The following is a 25,453-nucleotide window of genomic DNA, read 5'->3' as shown; positions in this document are numbered from 1 at the left end:
CACCCTGTGTGGGAGCCAAGGTGCTGCCTTCACATTCCAGGATAAGGACTTACCTGTTTGTTTTTTTTTTTTTTTTTTTAAGCAACTTCAGTGACATCCTTAGACTGGCCGTGTTAAGCTGGTTCACTGCACAGTTGGTCCAGTGGAGGAAACCAGTAAGCTCTGCTATTGCCTTGAGCATCTTCTCGTTACTGTTTAGCCCATTTAAGTTATCTTCTCGTGACGTGGAAAGCAGAAGCAAACACTTAATTTCAGCCTCGGTCTAGTATTCACACAAATCAATACTGAAAGTCTTTCTGAGATTTGGATCAGATGGATTTATAATCTGCTTCTCGGCCACTGTTAACTTCCTACAATTTTATTTCTTCTGTTTATCTCAAGTGTTGAAACTCTGACAGGGGCCGATGAGTTGCCCTCACTCAGTTTGCTCCTCCCCTTTTGGGAGTGCAGTTATTGTTCTCCTCTTGGCTTTGCCTTTCTTGGCATTTGGATAGAGTTCGACCTGTTCTTGCTACTAGCACTGCCCAGGAAACCCCACCAAGAAATCCCAGCACGCTGGAGTAAATGCCATGTCCTAGAATGGGTACGTGTCATTAGCCTGCAGTCCTTCAATACCCAAGGACCTTCCTTCAAATTTACAGCACCAACTTCACAATCTGTAGAATCCTCAGTACACTTTAGCCTCCAAGTCAGTTACTTTTGCAATGCAATGAGGCCAAAATTGTTGGTCCTTAACAGTGATGAGCAGAAGAATCATGACCACACCACTTCCCAAAATACTGCTACTCTGGAATTTGCCTACCCTGCTACAGCTACTGCTTCACTCCAACTTCCCTTACGAAAAATTCTACCATTCTTGTAGCACTTGCTCTAGACACATACGCAAACAGTATTTTCTTATTCCTTACGTATCAAGTTTATATACTTAACTTGCCTTTTTATCACCTCTAGTCAGGTTCCTGATAAGCAATGCAGCACCTTGTCTTGTAGGCACTCCCTCTTCTCCCCACTCTACCCCCATTAAAAACCACACCGAATCAACCCCACGGACAGACCGTGAATCTAAACTGAAGAACAGGTTCTAGTTTAAAAGCCATCATTTAAACAGCTATCCAAAGGTGAAGTACTGCTAATGGTCTTGTTTTTTCAGCACGAGGTGCCTGTGAAAAGTTTAAAGATCATGAACAATCCCCTTACTCACATTTTGCCCACAGTTTAATTGCACGGAGAGTGAGCTGGAAGTTCTCTTTATTTGGCTCTGGATGCAGTATTTCATCAGTAGCTCTGCAGCCTCTAAGAAAAAAGTTGAAGTGCAGCAGTTCCTAGTAACGGGTACAAGTCAGTTTTATGCTATCCTGGATCAATAGCTCACAGTTCATTGTTCAAGCCTATGAAAACAAGTTTGGATTGCTTGCTTTGTATTTCCTTAAAAATTACAGATTACACGCAACATTCAGTATCACTCCAGGTAACTGATGCCCTCAGCAGCTTTTTCACAGTTTATAGAATACAATTTTTAATAAGGCCTTTCTGGAGGATTCCAAAAGCTGTTTCTTTCGACAGCAGGGAACAATTAAACCAGTCAGTGTTAAACAGTGAGTAAGTTAGGCTTCAGGTATTTTAAATATATATATATATTTTTTTTTTAATGAATTACCACACATTCTTCTCTATCAAATGCTCTACCTATTCATCTGAAGCAGTTTCTATGGCGAACTAGAACAATGCACACACCCTGATCAAAGAAACATGAGATACAGGTCTATCTAAACACACAACTCCTTGAAGCATCTCAATTTAAGCCCACTTGCCACCTCCTCAGATCTCAAGTAGACAGGAGATCAGTTTCTGCAACTTGTACAGAAACCGATGGGTTGTGCCATGTGCATTCTATACCAAGCTCTGTAACACTTTCTTTTTAAAGAAGTGTAAATATGCTTACCATTTAAGCTCCGCATACATCTCGTATCCAGGCTTCACAGACATGAGTCACCTCTGAGATCAAGATTATCAGAAAAAGTTTGCACAGATGGTCTGGCAAACACGAGATCCATCTTAAGAGGGGGAAAAGTGCCAAGTGTGAGTTAGAATGCTGCATCATTTTCAAACAGCACATCAGTGGGGGAAAAGCTAGTCAAGACTACAGAGTGGTTAACATTTGTATTTAGACCTATGTGACTACAGATACATGTCCCGAGAGATTTACTTGCCAGAAAACTCAAGAGAATTGCTAGAAGTTCCATATTTTATTTACAAAACCGTCACTGTATCCCGCCTTTTTAAGCTAGGGAAAGGAAGGGGGTTTTAAGTTGAAAAGATTACTCTCAATTTCCATCTTCCATTAAAAGAGAACATAAATCATAAAATTAAGATGCAAGTTCAGCCACCTCAACTACACTTCAGCAAAGGAGAGAGCATTTCCTTTCTGCGGTAAGCCCTTTTGATCCCAAAGCATCTGGTCTATAGTAGAGTCTGAGGCAAGAAAATTATTCTGTGAATGTCTGTACCAGAGAGAGGCCACAAGAAGGTCACTGAAGGTCTTGGCGATAGTGACACCGAGCAGTAACGTGCTGAGGTACTACAGCATGCAGGTCTGCACTCACGGTGTGAGATGCATTCAAGATACAAGGATTCCTGCAGCTGACAAACCTGGGCAGGAGTCAAATGGGGGCTTTCACTTTTCATCTTCCAGAACGTTTGTCTCACAACCACTTCATTTTTGATTTGCAACAAAACATTCAGTCTGCTCACATGATCCATACGGTGAGCTACACTATCCCCGTCCCCCTGCAGAAAGCTGGTTTGTCAGAGCTCAGGAGGGTTGGCAGGGACACTGCCTCTACTCCCACGCTGCACAATCCCTGTGACATAACTGCTGTTCCAGTGGGCTACCCTGGCCTGCAGCACAGGCTTAGCAAGAGGTGTCCCTGATGTTCCCGTGCCCGCCAGGCTTCCTAGGGGCTTCTTTTCCTATCAGCTCCCATTTTACTGCAGTGCCTTCTCCTGGGATAGGCTGTGGTCAGGCTGTTTAATCACAGTTTCCTAAATACACTGTCAGGTACCAAAAACCTTGTAAAATAGCAAGGTCACAAGTCCCTGAAAAGTTGTCCTATTCCAAAGCAAGAAAAAAAAAAAAAAATCCTTACTTAAAGAAAAAAAGCAAAATTCTTACCTCGATGCCATCAAACTCAAACTTGACAACTGATACACATGTATCTTCAACTGCTTGTAAAGGAGAGGATTACTGTGTAAGAAAGTATTTCTTGCTACTTTGATCTTTTCCCTAAACTGTGATAAAATACAGAATTTACACTGCTAAACTATTTGGTATAAAGACTGACTTGCTTCCAAACCAAAAAAATTGGTAGTAAGCTGCAAGCAGTAGAGCACTAATACTGTAAATACTTTAGGCTTTTTAAAGCCTAAAACTAATACTGGCTTTAAAAAGCTATTTAGCCAAGAGATTCTGAGGCTGATCATGGATTGTAATGAACAAACAGCGCACAATGAGCCACCAGGATCAGTGGCTGTAAGGTACTTACCTTGGCAGTGAGGAAGAAAAGAGATTTCTCTAGCTATCTTACTGCTGGTTAACATCCAGAGAAATCTAACCAACTCTGTCCACATTTGACAGCGCGCACTAGTCTTCTCTATTTTTATTTTCTACCGTGCCTGAGATGCTGTCAGCTACCTTCTGGCACAGTCTTCAGTTTTGTAGAGCACTTGTCAGAACTGTGCCACAGCCCGCTGAGAGTCTGTTTTCAGGTGACAGTCACCTAAACAAAGGCTCCGTAGCTATGCACGTGAAGTCTTTCAAACTGTCTGCGTGAGGAAGCCCAGGCTGAGAAGCACTTCCCAGGAGCTCAGTTTTACGTGCGAGGTATGCAATGCATGCACCCGAGGGGCATTTTACACAGCAGTTCTGTATGTTCCCAGCACAGCCCCTGGGAACTTTCTGGAAAGCTGACAGTGTGCATCCCGGCCGCAAAGGCTCAGGCTGAGGAGCCAGAGAGGAACGTGGCCAGAGGAGAATGAACGAGAGCTCCTAAAGTCTGTCCAGAGCAACAGCACGGCCAAGGGACTGACAGGAGCCTTTCCACATCACCGTCACCTTCCTGAGTTTTCAGGCTGCCCCCTCCTCCCCCGGCGTGCATGTCCAGGCCCCTTACTGCACCTGAGATGAAAGCAGGGCTCCCAGGGACAGCCTTGCTTTTTGATACAGCCGACTCATTCTCAAACCAAGGGCAGGGGAGAAGCGGACCACAAAGATTCTTACGTGGTGTACAGCCACTGGGGAAAGGAACCAAAAGCTTGACTTCAGCATTTTCATGCTGCATAAGATAGCATTTTAGAAGGGACTCAGAAACAATGTATTTTAAAGTTTTGTCTTGTAAGACATCCTCTACCAATATAAGTCTTTAACATGAACATTCTTACTGTAGAAGTTGCACGATTATCACGGAGAGCGCTTACTCACTGTTAGGTTTTTTATTTCCTCCTGATGTTTCCGTTTTTCAAAGAACAACTGAAAAAAATCCGATCTTTCTACATGTCTAGCAGCAACACAAACAGCATCTATGTCAGCACCTGCAAAGAGATTCCATTTCTTCTGTTATTGTTGGAAGTCACTTTCAAGCATCAGAACTATGACTGGACAAAGAAGTTCTACCTTTAGTGTGTACTCGAAGCTTGTAAGAACCAAATGTAAATATTTTGCCACCAACATTTGCTGCTGCTACTGAAGGAGGAAGATTCTGTGTGTAGAAGAGAAAGTGTTTACTTTATAATATAAGATACACATTGACCTATGTGCAAGTTTAGGTAGCATACGGGCTCTTTAGAAAGACTACAACAGCCTCCATAAACAGTGTTTTCTCACTCCCAGACTGAGTTGTTAGTCTAATAGACTGCTACTGTTTTTCTGAAATGAGTGCTTGCAACTCAAAAAAAGAGATGAGTAATGTATCAGTCCTTTTTACAGAAATTAAGTCCTTAATTTACAGAAATTAAGACCTATTATTAGTCTTCCCCACAGCAGATGCACATAAATAAACACAATCTCTGCAAAGGTCAAGTCTAGTGCAATAGTTTCAAACCACACTGGGTGCTGCAGGCTGTTTGGGGCGAGATTAGTGCCCGTTTCCCATCTAGCTCACCCCACAATCCCTTGTTTCAGCTTTGTTAGCTGCTACAAGTCAACCCACAGAGCCACTTCACACATTTATTCAGTGCCCCAGGGACTTCAAGATTGTGAACTGTAGTACCTTTTCTACCTTATTTCAACGGCAGTTACTACAGCTCTCCTCAATACTTTAGAAGAAAGTTGAAAGTTCCACTTCAGCATAAATCCTAGTAGTATGGCCTTTAAAAGAAATAAAAAGGCATCAGCTGTTTTGACAAGAGCATATAAAAAACCCTTACCTTGCTCTCACCAAATTCTGAAATCCATTCTTTGACCAAGTTATTCAGTTTACCAAGAACCACCAGCTTGTAAAGGAAACTCATGTTAAGTTTGTCCTGAAAAACCCAAGAGGTTAACAAATTTTACAGTCTCGTTTTACTGGTGATTCAGTTCTTCCTCCTCTTCAAATACCCGAAACGGCTTCGTTGCTGCAACTGGCTTCTGAGTATGGATGCAATCTATATCCTTAGAAGGAGCCCAGCTAATGGGAAAAGTAATTCCACCGTGCCTTTCAGGCTGGTTCTGCAGCCTGGAAATAATGAGGGAGAAAATATAATATTGAGGACTTCACAAAAGCAAAAAGAAAAATAAACAAACCAAAACCTCACTGGAAAACACCCTTCAGCTTACAGGTTTCCAAATCAACTTCTGCTCTTTTACTCAGAATTAATATAAATGAGGAAAAAAAAAAAGTCCTGCTTATGATTTTTAGATAACTTGACCTAAATTAGTGTCCTGGGTTGAGTGAGTGGTGGAGTTTTTTGGTGGCAGGGGAGGGGGCTATCGGGGCGGCCCCCTGGGAGAAGCTTCTCGAAGCTCCCCCAGCTCCACGTCAGCTCCACTTCTGTTTGGGAAATTGAGCCAATCGGCTGCGCCTCTGCGATAACGTATTTAAGAAGGGACGTGGTGACGGGCAGTCGGACTTGTGAGGAGGAGTTGATGCAGCTGCAGTGAACACCAAGGTCAGTGGAGGAACGGAGGAAGAAAGGAGGGGGGAGGTGTGCCAGAGCAGAGACCCCCCTGTATCCTGTGGTGAGACGGCAGGGCGGCCCCCCCCCTGCCACCCATGCAGATCTACGGTGGAGCAGACATTGATTTACAGCCTGTTGCTCGGCTGATCAAGGTTCTGTGCCTGAAGAAGGCCGGGGTCTCATGGGAAAAGGCAGCCCCACTGCTGTAATTCAGTGCTGGGAGGATTGCAGCATGCGGGGGAGTCCCACGCCGGAGCAGCTCGGGAAGGGCTGCAGCCGTGGGAGGGAATCCAGTCGGAGGAAGTTAGTGACCCATGACGGAGCAGTGTGGGGAACGCTGCGGCCCGTGGGAGGAATTCAAGTCAGAGAAAGTTTGTGGAGGACTGTCTCCTGTGAGAGGGGGACCACGATGGAGCAGGGGGTAACAAGTTTTGGACACTCCCCTCACCGAAGATGAAGGAAGTGGCAGCACTGACTGCACCCCCCATTCCCTGCCCCTGCGCCACTGGGGGAGGAGGTAGAGATATCGGGAGCAGAGCTGAGCCCGGGAAGAAGGGAGGGGTGGGGGGAAGGTGTTCTCAAGATGTGGCAACTGCTTCTCACTGTCCTACTCTGTTATGTGTTGTTAGTGTCTGTAATAAATGTATGTTCTTTTTTTTCCTTCCCCTAACGAGTCTGCCTTTTGCTCGTGATCATAAAAGGGGGATTTTCCCCCATCCCAGTCCTATCTTGAACCCCAAGCCTGGCTCTCTGTCCCTTCTCATTGCCGGAGGGGAAGGGAGAGAGAGGTGCTGCGTTGTGGTTGGCTGCCAATCAGGCCTAAACCACAACAATTAGAAATCCAACTACTTTTTTAAAAAACATTTGTGGATATAAGAAAATAATCAAGTTGCTACCATCTTAATACAACTTATTTGCATTGCCCTAAACATTTATAACCTATCACCAGGAAATTAAAGGGTTTGAAATCCACTAAGGGTGACACTACACACAGAAGATGCTTAGGACACATTTCTGTTTTGTATCAGTTTTGATTTAAGGATAGTCCCATCAGCTTCCTGCTAACATTAAACAAGACAATTTAACATTGGCTTCTTTTAGTTAGGTGTTTTTATGCATGTCTTAAATCTAAAGAAAAGACATCACTGCTGCTTGGTTTCTCCTTCCTTGCCTCCATGGACAGTAACTAAGCCAAGAAAACCCAAATCTGTTCCCCCATGCAAAGAAAGACTCTGCACGGCCCAAACACCCATTAGTTTTCATCAGTTTTCAAATTATTCCTTAATTAAAGGCACAAAGGGGAAGGTCTGGGACTACTGAATTGCTGAGGTCCATCTTTGAAGCCTGTTGCAGTCATCACAGCGACCAAAACCTGTTCAAACACTAGCCTGATTTCTGCAACTGGCGTTTGAAGAAGAGCACAACCCCAAGCAGCCTGGATGAAGCTGCGGGGCTGCTGGCTGGAATTGGCGGAGCAGGAGCCGCCCCGGGAGGGGGAAGCAGCCCCGACCCCCCCGAGCTGGGATTTTCAGCGCCAACCCCCAGCGCTGCGCAGGCCCCCGCTGCCTCTTGCCCCAAGAACGAGGCCCCAGCCGAGCAGCTCGGGGCTGCCCCCCCAGCCGTCCCTCGGGGCGGCCAAATCAGCTCCTCGAGGGGCTTCGGCCGGGACCCCGGGCTGGGGCCTGGGGCGGGCAGGGAAAGGGGCGGGACCCCCCCGGCTCACAGCCCCCCAGGGCTCAGGGCTCCCCCAGCCCTTGCCGGCGGCTCCCAGCACCCCCTCCGTTCTCCAGCCCCCCCCGCCAGTCCCCCCAGCACCCCCCGCCCCACTCCCCAACCCCGGGGCCGCCCACAGCGCCCCCCGCCCCACTCCTCGGCCCCCCGAGTGGCTCCGAGCCTTTCCCCAGCCCCACTCCCTGGCATCCCCGGGGCCCACCCGCCGCTCCCAGGCCCCCCGGGGGGCCGCAGTCCCCCCAGCCCCCTCCCCAGATGCTCACAGCCCCCCCCAAGGCACGGAGCCCCCCTCAGCCCCACTCCTGGGCTCCACAGGACCCTCCTACCCGTCCCGCTGCTCTGCTGCCATTGCCAGTGGGCGGGCCCCGCCGTGCGCCGCGGCCCCGCCCCCTCCACAGCCAATCAGCGCGTGGCTCCACCGACCGACCGCGCGAGGCACGTCGGGAGTTGTAGTCCCGGCCCCAGTGTGCACGCATGCGCACGGCGCCTGCTGCGAGGGCAGCGGGCGTGCAAAGAGCCGCGTGCGACAGGGATGCCCGTGCAGGGTCCTCGTGCAACGTGGGGGTGTGTGCAGGGCCCTCGTGCAATAGTGATCTGAGGAAACATTAACCCGATAGCCCCCCCTCGGGGGCTGCTCACCAGGTGGCCTCCATCAAAGGCCGGCAACTGCCGTGTGAGTGACTGGAAGGAAGACAGGACGGGCCACCGCTGGGATCTCTTGTCCCTGAGATAAGAGAGGAACTGAAACCACTGAGCCAGAAAGACAAAGGAGCTGCAAATTAGCCCAGACCTGAAGGACAAGGTGTACGTGACCACAGGACTGAGTTGGTGCAGAAGTAAGGGTCAGGTAGTGAACACGGTGAAGAAGACTACGAGCCTTCATCTGCAGACCCCTGCCTACGACCACCAGGGAGCACTGCGCAGGTGCGGCAGGGAGGGACTTGGCGGGGGGGGGGGGGGGAATATGTTAATGATTTCCCGGAACTGATTGTAATATTCCCTCCCTATCCCCAGAATTGTGATGCATGTGTATTGGAGTTAATGAATATGTAACGTTTTACACAATAAAAAGGAGCCTCTTTTGGCTCCAGGGCACGCACGCTTGTGGAGGAATGGTTCCCCCCTGTGCCCAGTGATGAATAAACATACCTACTCTCTAACTTTACTGGTTGTAAAGTCGTGATTCCGCTCCTCAATAGGAACACGTGTGCAGGGTCCTCGTGCAACGGGGTGGCTGTGCAGGCCCCCGCTGTGCTGCTCTGCCCGGCACAGAGTTATTTTTCTCAGCAGCAAAACGGCCGGTGTCTGATACTGCTGTTATAAATGAATGAAGCCAATCTTTATAAAAATATATTCTTTCCTCATCCTCCTCCTTGTCCACCTCCTCGTCCTCATCCTGCTACTTGTCCTCCTCCTCCTCGTCCCCCTCCTCGTCCTCATCCTCCTCGTCCTCCTCCTCGTCTTCCTCCTCCTCCTCCTTGTACTCCTCCTCGTCCTCCAGCTCGTCCTCCCCCTCATCCGCCTCTTCCTCGTCTTCCTCGTCCTCCTCCTCGTCCTCCTTTTCGTTCTCGTCCTCCTTGTCCACCTCCTCGTCCTCCTTGTTCTCGTCCTCCTCCTCGTCCTCGTCCCCCTCCTCCTCCTTCATCTTCCTCGTCATCCTCCTCCTCCTCCTCCTCGTCGTCCTCCTCCTTGTCGTCCTCCTCATCCTCGTCCTCATCCTCCTCGTCATCGTCCTCATCCTCATCCTCCTCATCATCCTCGTCCTCCACGTCCTCCTCCTCCTCCTAATCGTTGTCCTCCTCCTCCTCGTTTTCCTCATCATCATCCTCCTCCTCGTCCTTCACGTCCTCGTTATGCTCCTCATTGTTTTCCTCCTCCTCCTCCAACTCCTCGTCCTCCTCCTCATACTGGTCATCCTCCTCATCCTTGTCCTCGTCCTCCTCCTCCTTGTCGTCCTCCTCATCCTCATCCTCGTCGTCCTCCTCATCCTCCTCATCATCATCCTCATCCTCCTCATCATCCTCGTCCTCCTCGTCCTCCTCCTCGTCCACCTATTTGTCCTCCTCCTCATCCTCCCCCTCCTCCTCGTCATCGTCCTCGTCCTCCTCCTCCTAATCGTTGTCCTCCTCTTCCTCGTTTTCCTACTCCTCGTTTTCCTCCTCCTCCTCCTCATCCTCATCCTCCTCCTCGTCCTCATCCTCTTCCTCCTCCTCGTCCTCGTCCTCCTCCTCCTCCTCATATTTCTCGTCCTCGTCCTCCTCCTCGTCCTCGTCCCACTCCTCCTCTTCCTTGTCATCCTCATCCTCTTCCTCCTCGTACTCCTCATACTCCATGTTGTCCTCCTCCTCCTCCTTGTCGTCCTCCTCCTCCTCCTCCTCCTCATCCTCCTTGTCCGCGTCCCCCTCCTCCTCCTCCTCTTCCTCATCATCCGCCTTCTCCTCGTCCTCCTCATCATTCTCCTCCTAGTTGTCCACCTCCTCCTCATCGTCCTCCTCCTCCTTGTCATACTCCTCCTCTTCCTCGTCCTCCTGCTTGTACTCCTTGTCCTTGTCCTCCTCCTCATCCTCGTCCTCCTCCTCCTCCTCATCCTCCTCGTCTTCCTCCTCATTCTCCTCCTCCTTGTCATCCTCTTCGTCCTCCTCCTCGTCCTCCTCCTCGTCCTCCTTGTCCTCGTCCACCTCCTCATCCTCAGTCTCACCCTCCTCCTCATCATCCTCCTCGTCATAATCCTCATCCTTGTCCTCCTCATCCTCAACGTCCTCCTCATCATCGTCCTCATCCTCGTCCTCCTCATCCTCCTCCTCGTCCTCCTTGTCCTCATCCTCATCCTCGTCTTCCTCCTCGACCTCCTCCTCCACCTCCTTCTCCTCCTCCTCATCCTGGTCTTCCTCCTCATCCTCCTCCTCCTCATCATCATCATTATTGTCCTCATCCTCGTTTTCCTCCTCCTCATTTTCCTCCTCATCCTCCTCCTCCTCGTCCTCCTCCTCGTCATTGTTATCCTCCTCATCGTTTTCCTCCTCCTCCTCCTCATCCTCCTCCTCGTCCTCGTTATCCTCCTCATCGATTTCCTCATCCTCGTCCTCCTCCTCCTCATTTTCCTCCTCCTCCTCCTCCCCATCCTCCTCGTCATTGTCCTCGTCCTCCTCCTCGTAATCGTTGTCCTCCTCCTCCTCGTTTTCCTCCTCCTCCTCCTCCTCCTCATCCTCCTCCTCGTCCTCGTTGTCCTCCTCATCGTTTTGCTCCTCCTCCTCCAACTCCTCGTCCACCTCCTTGTCCTCATTATCCTCCTCATCGATTTCCTCCTCCTCCTCGTCCTCCTCCTCATCCCGGTCATCCTCCTCATTCTCGTCCTCGTCTGCCTCCTCCTCCTCCACATCCTCATTCTCCTCCTTCTTCTCCTCGTCCTCCTCATTCTCCTTATCATCATCCTCCTCCTCCTCGTCCTCCTCCTCATCCTCCTCCTCATCCTCCTATTTGTCCTCCTCCTCTTCCTCCTCCTTCTCCTCCTCTTCCTCGTCATGACCCTCCTCCTTGTCCTCCTCATCATCCTCCTCCTCGTTGTCCTCCTCCTCCTCGTCGTCCTCCTCCTCTTTGTCGTCCTCCTCCTCCTCATCCTCGTCCTCCTCCTCCTCCTCATCCTCCTTGTCATCGTCCTCATCCTCGTCCTCCTCCTCATCCTCCTCCTCCTTGTCGTCCTCCTCATCCTCATCCTCGTCCTCCTCATCCTCCTCCTCCTCCTCCTCCTCCTCCTTTTCCTCCTCCTCATCCTCGTCCTAGTTCTCGTCCTCATCCTCGTCATCTTCCTCCTCCTCGTCCTCAACCTCCTCCTCCTCATATTCCTCATCCTCCTCTTCCTCCTCGTCCTCCTTGTCCTCCTCCTCATCCTCATCCCCCTCCTCCTCCTCCTCTTCCTCATCAACCTCATACTCTTCATCATCCCCCTCCTCCTCCTCCTTTTCCTCGTCATCCTCATCCTCCTCCTCGTCCTCCTTGTCCTCCCTGTCGTCCTATTCCTCCTCCTTGTCGTCCTCCTCGTCCTCCTCGTCGTCCTCCTCCTCATCCTCGTCCTGATCGTCCTCCTCATGCTCCTCGTCCTCTTCCTCGTCCTCCTCCTCCTTGTCGTCCTCCTCATTCTCATCCTCATCCTCCTCCTCATCGTCATCCTCCTCCTCATCATCCTCATCCTCCTCCTCCTCATCATCATCATCGTCATCGTCCTCATCGTACTTCTCCTCGTCCTACTATTCGTCCTCCCCCTCCTCCTCCTCCTCATCCTCGTCCTCGTCATCGTCCTCGTCCACCTCCTCCTAATCGTTGTCCTCCTCCTCCTCGTTTTCCTCCTCCTCGTTTTCCTCCTCCTCCTCCTCCTCGTCCTCCTTCTCATCCTCGTTATCCTCCTCATCGTTTTCCTCCTCCTCCTCCAACTCTTCGTCCTCCTCCTTGTCCTCGTTATCCTCCTCATTGATTTCCTACTCCTACTCCTCGTTCTCCTCCTCATCCTTGTCATCCTCCTCATACTCGTCCTCGTCGTCCTCCTCCTCCTCCTCATTCTCCTCTTAGTCCTCGTCCTCCTCCTCGTCCTGCTCCTCGTCCTCCTTGTCCTTGTCCTCCTCTTCTTCCTCCTCCTCGTACTCCTCCTCCTCGTCTTCATCCTCCTCCTCCTCCTCGTCCTCATCCTCCTCCTTGTCCACGTCCTTGTCCTCTTCATCCTCGTCCTCCTACTTGTCCTCCTCCTCGTCCTCCTCCTTGTCCCCCTCCTTGTCCTCGTCCTCCTCGTCCTCCTCGTCCTCCTCGTCCTCCTCGCCTTCCTCCTCCTCCTCCTCGTCTTCCAACTCGTCCTCCTCCTCGTCCTCGTCCTCCTCCTACTCTTCGTCTTCCTCCTCCTCCTCCTCATCCTCCTCGTCCTCCTCCTCCTTCTCGTCCTCTTCCTCATCCTCATCCTCGTCCCCCTCCTCCTCCTCCTCTTCCTCGTCACCCTCCACCTCCTCGTCAACCTCCTCCTCCTCCTTGCTCTCCTTGTCCTCGTCCTCCTCCTCATCCTCGTCCTCCTCCTCCTCCTCATCCTCCTCGTCCTCTTTGTCGTCCTCCACCTCCTCCTCGTCCTCCTCCTCGTCCTCATACTCATCTTCATCATCCTACTCGTCCTCCTCCTCGTCCTTGTCCTCGTCCTCCTCCTCGTCCTCTTCCTCGTCCTCCTCATCCTCCTCCTTGTCCTCCTATTTGTCCTCCTCATCTTCCTCCTCGTCCTCCCCCTCGTCCTTCTCATCCTCCTTGTCCTCGTCCTCCTCCTCCTCCTCGTCCTAGTCCTCCACCTTGTCCTCCACCTCCTCGTCCTCCTCCTCGTCCTCCTTGTCCTCGTCCTCCTCCTCATCCTCGTCCTCCTCCTCATCTTCATCATCCTCATCCTTGTCCTCCTTGTCCTCCTCCTCATCCTCCTCCTTGTCCTCCTCGTCGACCTCCTCGTCCTCCTATTTGTCCTCCTCCTCCTCCTCCTCATCCTCCTCCTCCTCCTCCTTCTCCTTGTCCTCATCCTCCTCGTCTCCCCCCTCATCATCCTCCTCTTCCTCATCCTCCTCCTCTTCGTTGTCCTCCTCCTCCTCTTCGTCGTCCTCCTCCTCCTTGTCGTCGTCGTCGTCGTTGTCCTCCTCCTCCTCGTCCTCCTTCTCCTCCTCCTCCTCGTCCTCGTCCTCCTCCTCCTTCTCGTCCTCCTCTTCCTCCTCTTCCTCATCCTCCTCCTCCTCCTCCTTGTCGTCGTCCTCCTCCTCATCGTCCTCCTCCTCCTAATCTTCGTCCTCCTCCTTCTCGTTTTCTTCCTCCTCGGTTTCCTCCTCCTCCTCCTCCTTGTCCGCGTCTTCCTCCTCGTCCTCGTGCTTGTCCTCTTCCTCCTCCTCCTCATCCTCCTCCTAGTCCTCCTCGTCCTCTTCGTTCTCCTCATCCTCCTCCACCTCCTCCTCCTTCTTCTCGTCCTCATCCTCCTCCTCGTCTTCCTCCTCCTCATCCTCCTCTTCCTCATCCTCCTCCTCTTCGTTGTCCTCCTCCTCCTCGTCGTCCTCCTCCTCCTTGTCGTCCTCCTCCTACTCCTCCTCCTCGTCCTCCTTGTCCTCATCCTCCTCCTCATCCTCATGCTCGTCATCCTCCCCCTCCTCATCCTCCTACTCCACCTCCTCCTCGTCCTCCTCCTCCTCCTCCTTGTTGTCCTCCTCATCCTCCTCCTTGTCCTCATACTCATCTTTGTCCTCCTCCTCGTCCTCCTCCTCGTCCTTGTACTCGTCCTCCTCCTCGTCCTCTTCCTCATCCTCCTCATCCTCCTATTTGTCCTCCTATTTGTCCTCCTCGTCTTCCTCCTCGTCCTCCCCCTCGTCCTTCTCATCCTCCTTGTCTTCATCCTCCTCCTCGTCCTCCTCCTCCTCCTCGTCCTAGTCCTCCACCTTGTCCTCCTCCTCGTCCTCCTCCTCGACCTCCTCCTTGTCCTCCTTGTCCTCATCCTCCTCCTCATCCTCGTCCTCCTCCTCATCTTCGTCATCCTCATCCTTATCCTCCTTGTCCTCCTCCTCATCCTCCTCCTTGTCCTCCTTGTCAACCTCCTCGTCCTCCTATTTGTCCTCATCCTCCTCATCCTCCGCCTCCTCCTCCTCCTCATCCTCCTCGTCATCATCCTCCTCCTCATCCTCCTCCTCATTGTCCTCGTCGTCCTCCTCCTCCTCCCCCTCCTCCTCATCATCGTCCTCGTCAACCTTCTCCTAATCATTGTCCTCCTCCTCCTCGTTGTCCTCCTCCGCCTCGTCGTCCTCCTCCTCGTCCTCTTCTTCATCCTCGTTATCCTCCTCATCGATTTCCTCCTCCTCCTCCTCCTCCTCCTCATCCTCATCATCCTCCTCATCCTGCTCTTCCTCCTCCTCCTCATCCTCCTCCTAGTCCTCCTCATCCTATTCGTTCTCCTCGTTCTCCTCCTCCTCCTCGTCCTTGTCCTCCTCCTTTTCCTCATCCTCCTCGAACTCCTCCTCCTCCTTCTCCTCCTCGTCCCCATCCTCCTCATTCTCGTCCTCCTCATCCTCCTCGTCCTAATCCCCCTCCTCCTCCTCCTCTTCCTCATCATCCACCTCCTCCTCGTCCTCCTCCTCGTCCTCCCATTTGTCCTCCTCCTCGTTTTCCTCCTCCTCCTCCTCCTCCTCGTCCTCGTCCTTGTCCCTGTCCTTCTTGTCCTCCTCATCCTCATCCTCGTCCTCATTCTCCTCGTCCTCCTCCTCGTCCTCCTATTTGTCCTCCTCCTCGTTGACAGTTGTATTATAAATTCTGTATCACGCTACTTATCAGTTGTACTACATTGATTCTGCTTGTAGAAATCCCATGCTGTTCTAAGCGTAAATTCTGTGCTATAACTAATCATAGTATCTTGTTAAGAAAATAAAACTCACTTATAACTGCAATTTAGTGTCATTAGCATTCTACCAAGTATCCCTAAAGGAACCTGTCTGTCCACTTAGTGCCAGGTGACACACACGCACACAGTTCTCCATCACGTGTCACAGGCAGAAGTTGTCTCATGATAGCTGCTTGTACTTCAGGGGCTTGATCCTGACAACACCTGCAAGGAGGAGGAACTGCCTCTGCCACAGCAGGCCACATTTCCATTTAAGTTTCATTACATAAATCTAGAGAAAAGGTTGTTTATAAAAACAGCCTTTAGGGAGTGGTTTGTTTTGGGAGAGCTCAAGCTGTCCCCCAACCTTCAGAGGCATTTACCTACTTCTCCCAGCCCTTTCCAAGGAGCAGAGAGCACATAAGCCCCTAGACATGGAGGAGGAAAGGGGAGTGCGGCCACTGCCTTCTCACCAGGGATAGTCACTGTGGCGAACGCACGCTCCTGGAGCCATAACTCACCACTGTCCAGATGGAAGACAGGTCTTTCTTTGAACCATAAGCACCTCTCATTTGCCACGGAATAGCTCTTGGACCATAGCAAAGGTTCTGAGTCCTGCAACCTGGACACGCTGCCCAGGGAAAAGACAAAAAGACATCCTTGGCACAGGCCCAGCATCATCCCCTGTCTCTGCTTAGTCCCTCCACAGGGAAGCGTGAAGCCCTGGGGTGTGCCGAATGCTTTCTCAGGCTGGCTCTGGACTTGGTTGCTCTCCTGCTTGGCCAAGAAGCTGCTCTGGGCACACAGGGTGGTCTTGCCGTGTTGCTGGAATGCTCAGGGAGGGATTTCTCCCTGGGGCCCAGGCTCTCAGGATGAGGGGCACCAGGGCGCCAGCCCACCTTGCCCAACTTCAGCTGCCTCAGGGCGTAATTGGGCACAGCTCTCCAGATAGCCACGACCGCTGGAAAGCAAGGGAAGGGAGTGTCAGGCTCTGGGCTGTCCAGCTCACACACTCAGCAAGCTCCTTGCCTGGGGCTTGACAGATGCTGGGGTACACAAACAGCCCAGAAAAACACTGCCATGGCTGTGGAGCTGGGCTGTGCCCCCAGTGCAGACTGCCAGCTCCCAGAGGAAGCTGACCCTGAATCATTCCCCCTTTTGGGGGCACCACCCTATGCCCACGAGAGACTTGGTCTTCAGGGCAGTGCAGGCACCGTGACCTGGCAGTGCTGGCAGCCACACTGTCCCCCTGCTTTTGGCAGCTGACAGCCCACGTGTGACTCCTCAGCTCGGAGCTCCCGAAACCCTCCTCCTTGGTGGAGAGCTGCAGGAATGTGGGGAACAAGCAGCTGAGCTCTGAGCTGACGGCCATGGCGCAGCAGTCCTCCATCGCACTTGCTGCTTACACTCGGCTCAGGAAATGGGACGCCCTTCCCAGCTCCTTGCCCCAAACTCCTCTCTGATGTGCTCCCCTTCTCCCGCCTGTCAGCGAGGGTCCCCCAGCACCTCCCTGCTGCCTCCCGATCCTGCTCCTGGCTGTGGAGCAGCAAAAAAGGGCAGCGGTGGGGAGCCCCTGCGCAGTGCCCAGCAGCGCCCAGGCCTCCCCGGGAAGTGCCGCCCCTGCCGTGGTACCGGGGAGCCCTCCCTGTGACGCAGTGCCTCCCCCTGTGACATCAGCCCAGGTCATCTGGAGGTCCATTAGGACACCTGCCTGCTCCTACCCTATCAGCACCTCTGGCAGAAGTGACCTCACCAGCCCCCGCCCCAGCCATCACCTCGCTGCCGGCCCCTCGCTGGCCCCCCAACCCGCCTCTCCTCTGCCCCCCCCCCTCCTCTCTCTGTGCCGGCACCGGCGGGCACCCAGCACCTCAGTGCCACCTGCTGCTCCTGACCAATCAGCTTCCTCCCCCACAAGTGACGTCACCACCCCCCAGCACACACAGCACTGCAGGTGCAGAGAGCTTTGCAGATGCCACGGCAGATTCAAAGGACGTTGCAGATGCAGAGGCCGTGGCAGACACTGATCCCACCGCAGCTCTCGACAGCATTGCACACACCGACGGAGGTACCGACACCGGTACAGCTGCACACACAGCACGGCGGGGCATCATCCCCCAGCTAATGCCGTGAGCCAGGCAATATCTAAACCAGTAAAGTCAGCACACCCCCGCTGTCCCTGGCTCTAGGAAATGGAGCGGCCAGAGCATAGGAGTGTAGCTGATGGGAAAAAGTGAAAGTCAAAAGAAAAAAAGCTTGTGGAATATTAAGTTCTAGTTAGAGTGACACCGCCTCTCTCAATGCACTGAGACCCTGACAATGATTTCTTCTGATGGGGCAGAATAAAAAGGAAAAACAAAAAGAAGCCAAGAATCGTATGCTTATGTTCCAAGACTTGGAACTTGTAGACAGATGCAGATGCCACGGCAGATGCTAACTACCATTACAAATGTAGATACCATTTCAGATGCAGATAGCATTACAGATTAAGATGACATGGCAGTGGGCAATGCCACTGCAGATGCAGATAGCATTGCAGTTATGGTTGCACATACCATTATGCCAAACATTTTATATTCCAAGATTTTGTAACTTGCATCCAAGCTCTGTCCTCCCCAGAATATTTTTCTGCATTTTTTCCACCATCTCTTTCTGAGATCAAGACTCATACAAATGCCTGCCACTGCAGAACGCCCAGCTCCGTCGCCTGCCTGGTACTGGGCACACTCAGCTCCCAGGGCTGCCGCAGCCCTCGGCACTGCAGGGGCCCGGGGCCCTTCATCTTCCCCTTTGGCTCCTTACCTGCACGGCTTCTGCTCAGGCACCTGGCCCTTGAGGCACAGTTGTCTCCAGCTGCCCATGGGGGAACGCAGCCTCTCCTCGCCCAGCGTTTCACTGGCCCACCTCAGGAGGCTGGGAAGGAGGTGGGGAAGCACTTGCTGGAGCTCCTCTGTGCTCCACGTTGGAGATGGCACGGCTGATCTGCAGAGAACCATGACCAAGAACCACCTGCTCAGGCAAGGCCTTTTCCCACCAGCCCGGTTCCCCCACCTGCCTGGGGTGGGGAGGGGGGGTTACTGCCCGCAGTTGTTACTTCTGTGACAGACTGTGGCTCAGGAGCACAAAACTGTCCCGGCTCCCCACACTCCTCGAGGCCGGCCCAGCACAGCGCCCTGGGAGTCTCCTCGGGCACAGGGCACCCGACTCCCCTGCGCTGAGGTACGAGTTAGAAAGCAGATGCAAAGCTGCAGAAACGTGTCTGCCATTGAACTCGCCGTCAGTCTCCGGAGCAGTCCGATGGTTGTGCCACTCACAGGCGGAGGAGTCAGTCCCCAGGTGCTCCTCTCCTGCTCTGTTCAGTTTCTCCACTAAGCACCTCAGGATCTGAATCCCAAAGATGCTTCTCCCCGGGCTCCTCCACACCTCCACCGTGTCACTGGAAGGGAAGAGACCTTCACCCCTGAGCCCATCTCCTCGCAGACCTGCAGTGCCCTCAAACCTCCTCCGCTGCAATGGGGTTTACAAAGCCCCACTCACGGCAGAGACACAGGCACACAGTCTTGCAACACTCCAGACTGTTCAGGCAGAAAAAAAAAAGACCTATTTCTCAACCAGACCCGCCCAGAGCAAGCAAGCCGCAGGGTCACTACTGGACTGCAGCGGGGAAGTGGGTAGTGCACGTACCTGCCCATGGGCAGACCTGTCTGGAGGAGACACCTGATCACGGGCACCCGGTGAAAGCGGGCGAGGAGAAACACTGCACGGAGCAGGAAGGGCCTGAGGGTGCTCTGCTGCATGGAGCTGTAAAGGGTGTTGAGGATTTGGGGCACCTGAATGGAAGATGAGGAGAAAGAGGCTCAGTGCGTCCTTTACCCTGCCCTGTGGGGCCCAGACGCAGTCACTCGGCACATGAGCAATGCCCAAGCCCTTGACACAGTGTCCAGATCCAGCCCAAAACCTCACCCCTTCCACCTTGCCTGACCCTGACGCACGTCTGGAGCCCAGTGTGCTCTTGGCAATCGTGCACACGCACACACGCACACACACACGGGCACTCACACAGCAGCCTCGGTCGCTGGGTGTGCCTGGGCCCGACCGTATGCGCAGCTGCGTGCCCTGTGTGCACACAGAGGACACTGAGACAGTTCACACCCGGCGCTCGAGGAGCTCTCCCCATGTGTCTGGAGCAATGCAAGACCAAAACCAGACATGCTCTTCGAGAGCCTGAAGATGCCGTGCAGGACCTTTGCAAGGGCATGTGACTCCTTCCAGAGGAACCCCGCTCTCCAGGGACACTTTCCCTTGCCTCTGCCCTCCTCATTTCCCAAAGCACAGACCCCTTCCCCACACAGAGGCTCTTCCCCCAAAGGAAGGGATATTTGTCTGAGCCTTTCACAGCTAGAAGCACTGGCTGTGAGAAGGACAAAGAGCCAGCCAGGTCCCTCCTCCCGGGGAAGATCCCAGCTCCTCCCACGGCTGCCTACCTCTGGCCCGTGGTGCAGACACAACCTGCTCTGTGCCTGGGGAAGCAGCAAGGGGTGACCCCGCAGCCCACGGATGCGGCGCTCCCGCTGCCCAGAGCGGCCGTGGGCCCTGCAGGGACAGCGCAGAGACACCCTGCCCTGGCTCCAACAGCAGCGGCCTTACGGCTGGGTGAGCTTTAGCTCAGCTGGGCGTGACCCTGGGGCTGCCACCCATGGCTGTCCTCACGGGGACCCACCTCTGTCAGCGGCGGACGGCCACGGAGGCAGCCTGGGCTGCGCGAGCCACTGGTGCCCCTCGAGCCCGAGGGGAGCGCAGCCCAGCGCCAGGGGAGGAGGAGAACAGGAGCCTCGACAGGGCAGGCACAGCACGAGGCCAGAGGCTCCCAGGCTACAAACGGGCAGCAACTGGGGGCGAAAGGAAGGGCAGCTCGCAGGCTGGGTAACACCACAGCTGGGGAAAGCATTGAGAACAATGAACAAGTGTCCCACCTGTGGAAAACCTAGCGTGCCCAGCAAAGCTCAGAGTAGAGGCAACTGGGGACCAGGGAAGAGTGAGCAGCGTGAAGTGGGTCCCAGGGCAGGGAGGACTGTGAGTGACCTTGGAGGAAGAGGAGGAACGGCAAGGTTGGTACCTCCTAGTGCCTCACTCATGGGAAGGACCTGGACCAGTGGGAGACTTTGGACAAGAAGTGCCCATATCCTGGTCACCAGCTGGAGCAGGTGCCAGCTGGAGCAGGTGCTGATGCACGACTCAAACCATCAGTAGCCCCTCAGCTCAGCACACAGGCAGCATTTCTTGAGCCCATGCCAACTGAGCAGGGTGTACTGCAACAGCCAACAGGAGATAAGACCAAGTCAAATGGAGAAAAAGGTCTCCGTTACCTCCTGGAGTATTTCCTTTCTGCATTCCACCAGGAAGACAAACACCCACTTCCAGGCTGCTCTTGCACTTGTGGGTGGGCCACGCAGCAAGCTGTCCAGGACGGCAGTCAGAGAGTCTGTAGCCCGTGCTGGAGGGATGATTTGCAAACAGCCTGGAGAGAAGTCAGGAAGAGGACAGACCATGTCCCAGCTCTGCTCCAGCAATTCAGGAAGGAAAGGAAGCTTGACGGGACTCTTAGCTCAGCAGCCCTGGAGAGGGCAATCACTTGACCCTCCTGCTGTGCGTACAGTGCTGTTTACATCTGATGCAGCTAACCCATGTGGGAGTGTCTCCCCCATGCTGCTTGCTGAGATACCAAATCTGTATTCTGACAAGAGCACTCACACACAGACGCGCACACACACACACACACACATCATGGTATCTGCTCCATCGCGCCTAAAGGGAAACTCTTGCCTCAAAGGCTCCTGCTACTTGCTAACACCAGCTGTCCCGGCAGCTTGCTCTGGTGACAGAGAGACAGTCTGGAGGGGAGCAGAGAGATGTGCAGGACCCCAGGAGCTGGGCCCCCACCCCGCTCGTTTGGGGCCAGTTACCTTTCCCGTTTTGGTACAGGTCTCCACCACAGTCTCAGTGTCTGGGATGTTCAGCTCCTCACAAAGGCACCTGATCTCATCTGCCTGAGGCACCACCTTCATGGTCTGGGCCGGAACAAACACCAGGAGAAAAGAGAAGTCACATCTACGGAAACTCAATCTCTGGCCCCAGATACCGATAAAGGAAAACCCAAGCGGTGGCAGTGGAGGCCACAGGGAAACCCAGGGCCCTCCTGAACTCGGGGCAGCAGGATTTCCCCAGCCTGATAAATGGCTGACAAATCCCGGGCTGGAGAGAGGCCTCTTCCTCCTTGAACCCTTTGCTGGGGCTTCAGGCTTCCAGCAGCCTCTGCTCCCAGCAGCTGCGTCCCCTATTCCCGCATAGACCACCAGCATCTCTGGGAGGCAGGAAACCTCCCAGTGACTTCCTCAGCACAGGCAGACCCTGCTGCTCGAAGAGGAGAGGGTTCAAACACAACCCTTTGCAGCAGGCTCGGGGCCTGCAGCTCAGAGCCCTCCTCCCTGCCCACTTTGCTCTGCGCAGCACATTGGTTTCCTCTCTTGTGCTCAGCAGGAGGTTTCTCCCCTGGCAGGGATGAGTTTGGAGACTGCCTGGGTAGCTGCCTGTCTCTCCAGACTGAAGGCAGGCAGCGAGAGGGAAGACGCGCTCTGTAACGCTGGGGACCTCATCACAGCGCGTTGTCTGGCCACCTTCTGTCTCTCCTGGAACGCGGAGGGGGACAGATGTGGAGGGGAACAGTCGCCAGCATTGGTGACAATGTCCTGCTCTCAGGCAGCCGTGAGGGATGGCCCAGACCACCCAGCCTCACACATGCCCCAGGGAGGTGGGACTCAGCGACCCTCTCCCAGGGATTCTTCCCGAGATGGCCGGGGAGGCAGAAGGCTAATGGGGTGGGGACACAAAACCAGCTGAGCACCTTGCCTCCCCCTGCCCTGCTGGGGATGGGGCCCTGACCCGTGGGACCCCCGTGGTGCCAGGCCAGAACGGAGGGATCAGGCTGAGCGAAGCTGGGAAGCACCCGCTCTCCTCACCCTGCACTTGCAGAAGGTAGCCAAGGCAGACCAATGCCTTCTGGCGGGATGTGGCCAGGCAGTCAGTGATCAGATACCCCAGCAACCCCACCAGGGAGCTGAACTGCTTGCAAGGACATCCTCTCTGCAGGGGAGAGCAGCAGGAAAAGGGTCGCAGGCAGCCCCAGCACCCGCTCGCCTCTACCGCCCACCCTGCTCCCTGAGCAGCGACCGGGCAGAGGGGCAGACAGAAGGGGTGCCCCATAATCCCAGGAGCCCCGAAACCCAGCACCCCATCAGGCAGGGCTCCCTTCTGGGGCCAGGAATGGGAACGGGGCACCAGGGCACACAGGCGTCCCTACTCACCATGAGCTCAAGTCGCTCCTTGCAAGCACCCAGCATGTGGGCACAGACCCGCAGGGCTCACTCCCGTTCCTGTTCCTTGGCTGAGGTGAGCCAGCCCTTCAGGACCTGGGGCAAGGTGCACCTCTCTCATAACAGGAATCTTTTTCTCCCTGAGATCCCTCTCCCTTCTTCTCTGGCCCTTTCCTGGCACAGCCCCCAGCCCCACCAAGCCCTGGCACTGCAGCCTTCGCTGCCCCGCTCTCTCCTGCTGCCTCTGCCCTGAGCCAGGTGCTGTTTCCCTGTCAGCATCTCCCCGCTCCAGCCTTCCCCCAGGCTGCTCTCACCCAGCTCGGGGCTGGCTCTTGGCTTTCCCTCCATCAGGACCCACTTCTCTGCCTGTCCTGAGGCTGCAGTGGCTGGGGGCTCTTGTGCCACAGCTCAGCCCCTGGCCCCGGCCAGATGCACAGCCCTGGAGCAAGGAGCCAAAGCCCCACTTTCCTCTAGCAAAGGCATCCACCTCCTATCACCTGCTAAGGCCTCGATTCTCTGCCCCCACAACACTTTTCCTGTTGCCCCATGCCTACTCACAGGGACCACTTAGTCAAAGCCGGTGGAGGTCACCTCTGCCTCCAGAAGGGTTTCTCTGAGCAGGCTCAGATCTTCCAGGTTTCTCCCGTGCAGAAGCTAAAATCAGGAAAGGAGAGCTGAGGTTCTGCATCCCGGGGGCTGTCAGGGTGCGCTGAGGTGGGAGGCACTGGCCGGGGGGTACCCGCATGCTCACAGCTGCCCCCACTGTCTTTCTGTCCTTCTTCACCTGCTCCTCGGAAGCACAGACCAGGACACTCTGGCAGCACACTGACAGCAGGTTGTGATTTTCCTCCCTGCTCAGAGGTGGCCTCAGCTTGCTGGCCAGAGGAGAAAGGAAGAGAAAACAGAAAGGGGATTTACTAGCCCTCTCCAGAGTAGCTTAAACCACAGCTGGGTTCCCCCTAATCGAGGAACCCAAACCCAACACCTCCAGCCCTTCCTCAGCCACAGCCACCCAGCACCAGCACCCAAGGGCCCCACCAGCTCAGCACACAGCTCCAGGAGCTCACATGAAGCCGAGAGACCATAGTACCTCTGGGGAAACCAGTCCGATGGTGCAGCCCAGGACCCCCCACGCGACTGCCCCGGCTACAGGCACTTACCAGCAGCCACCAAGGAGAGGGAGAGAGCTGCCACAGCACAGCGGGGCTATCGCCCAGCCTCCTCTCCTCACCCTGAGGCACAATGCAGCGGCACAGCACTGCCTGACGGGCCGGGCCAGGCTCCCGGCTCACATCAGAGAGCTGTGGGAACAAGGTCCGTGTTAGAGAAAGTTGCGTCAGTGCTGAGAGGGACTGAAACCAAACGGTGCTCTCCGCTCTCCTGTCCCTGGGGGGTCTGGGCACGGGACCCACAGCCAAAACCCAGCCCACCCCACAGTGGCCCTGGGCGCACACAGAGGCTTGCAGCAGCCCGGGAGCTGAGGCTGAGCAGTGTTGAAAGGCAGTCCTTAGGGTGCTGACACTCCGGAATGCTCCTGTGGCTTGGCCAAGAGGGAACTTGCTGTGGGAATTGGGCTGCCCCTCGGGCCCGTTCCAAACAGCCAGGGTCAGGCCTCCTGCAGCCCTAAGGATCACAAATCCTGGCGTGATCCTGGCCTGCAGGAAGGTCCCGGTGGAGGGACGCCCTGCCCTGCCCTGCCCCGCCCTGCCCTGCCCTGCCCCGCCCTGCCCCGTCCTGCCCTGCCCCGCCCTGCCCCGCCCTGCCCCGCCCTGCCCTGCCCCGCCCTGCCCCATCCTGCCCTGCCCTGCTCCGCCCTGCCCTGCCCCGCCCTGCCCCACCCTACCTTGCCCTGCCCTACTCTGCCCTGCCCTGCCCTGCCCTGCCAGCCAGCAGCTATTTCCCCTCCACGGCGATGACACGTGTGGGCCCCAGGCCAGCAGCAGGACGCAGGCTCCCCTTACCTGGCGGTGCACAGCAGTGCTGACGGCAAGAGCCATGCCCTGTGGGTCTGGGGTCTGAACTCCCTCCAGCACCTCCAGGACAGAGCTGGGGATTCTACAACAGAATGGGGGAGGAAGAGGAGGCTAAAGCCACCTAAAGGCACTTGGCAAAGGAGAAACCCAGCCCCACTGGGATAAGGGGAGACCTTAACACCAGCTCCCAGGGAAAACCCCACACCCCCCAGCACGGGGCTTCTTGTTTGCCCTCCCCTCAGAGCAGCACCAGGAGGGGCTCTTGCCTCTGAACAGAGCCCGGTGTTGACAACTCTGTTTCCTGGCACTTCCCACTCAGCAGACCTCGCCCCTCTCACTGGACAGCACTGGACATGGCCCTGGGCATGAGGGCAAAGCTCTTCCCACACAGCTCAGGGAGGTGGCAGTGCCTCCCTTGCTGAGAAGATGAGCCCTAGGGATTCTTGCCTCCCTCCTGCCCCCCACCCCGGGTTTTTCTTTTCTTGCCCAAAGAGCCTCAGGCCTCTCTGCTCTCCCCGATCCTTCCCTAAGGGCTTCTCAGCTCCTCCTGGCACCCCACAGCTCCCCAGCGCCTCGTGGCACTGGCACAGACCCGCTCCAGCTAGCCACGCCGGGCCCTGCGCAACACCTCACCTTGCTGACCCGGGGAGTGTCTCGCACCTCCTGATCTTGGTGCAAGAGCCAGAGGAGCTGCTCCCAGGCACGCTCGCGGTGCTGCTCCTCACGCAGAAGGACCCCCGTCCTGGCGGCCACCGCCCCAAGGACAGCCTGCTTGTCCTGAAGAGGGAAGGAGAGGCTCTGCTTGGAGGGCTGAAGGTCTGCCCAGTGCTCAGCATCCCCTGAACACTGGCCTGCCCTTCCCGCTG

At 54.9% G+C, this 25,453-nt stretch overlaps 1 pseudogene; it reads right to left on the bottom strand.

The window, feature by feature from the left end:
- Window positions 1-415: 415 nt before the first annotated feature.
- On the bottom strand, window positions 416-24,954 carry LOC122154106 (annotated as a pseudogene).
- Window positions 24,955-25,453: the final 499 nt, after the last annotated feature.

This window comes from Tyto alba, unplaced genomic scaffold, assembly GCF_018691265.1.
Source record: "Tyto alba isolate M040663 unplaced genomic scaffold, T.alba_DEE_v4.0 Super-Scaffold_31, whole genome shotgun sequence".
Taxonomy (NCBI): Eukaryota; Metazoa; Chordata; class Aves; order Strigiformes; family Tytonidae; genus Tyto; species Tyto alba.
Note: the sequence above shows the minus strand (reverse complement) of the source record. Positions and strands in the feature narration are given on the sequence as shown.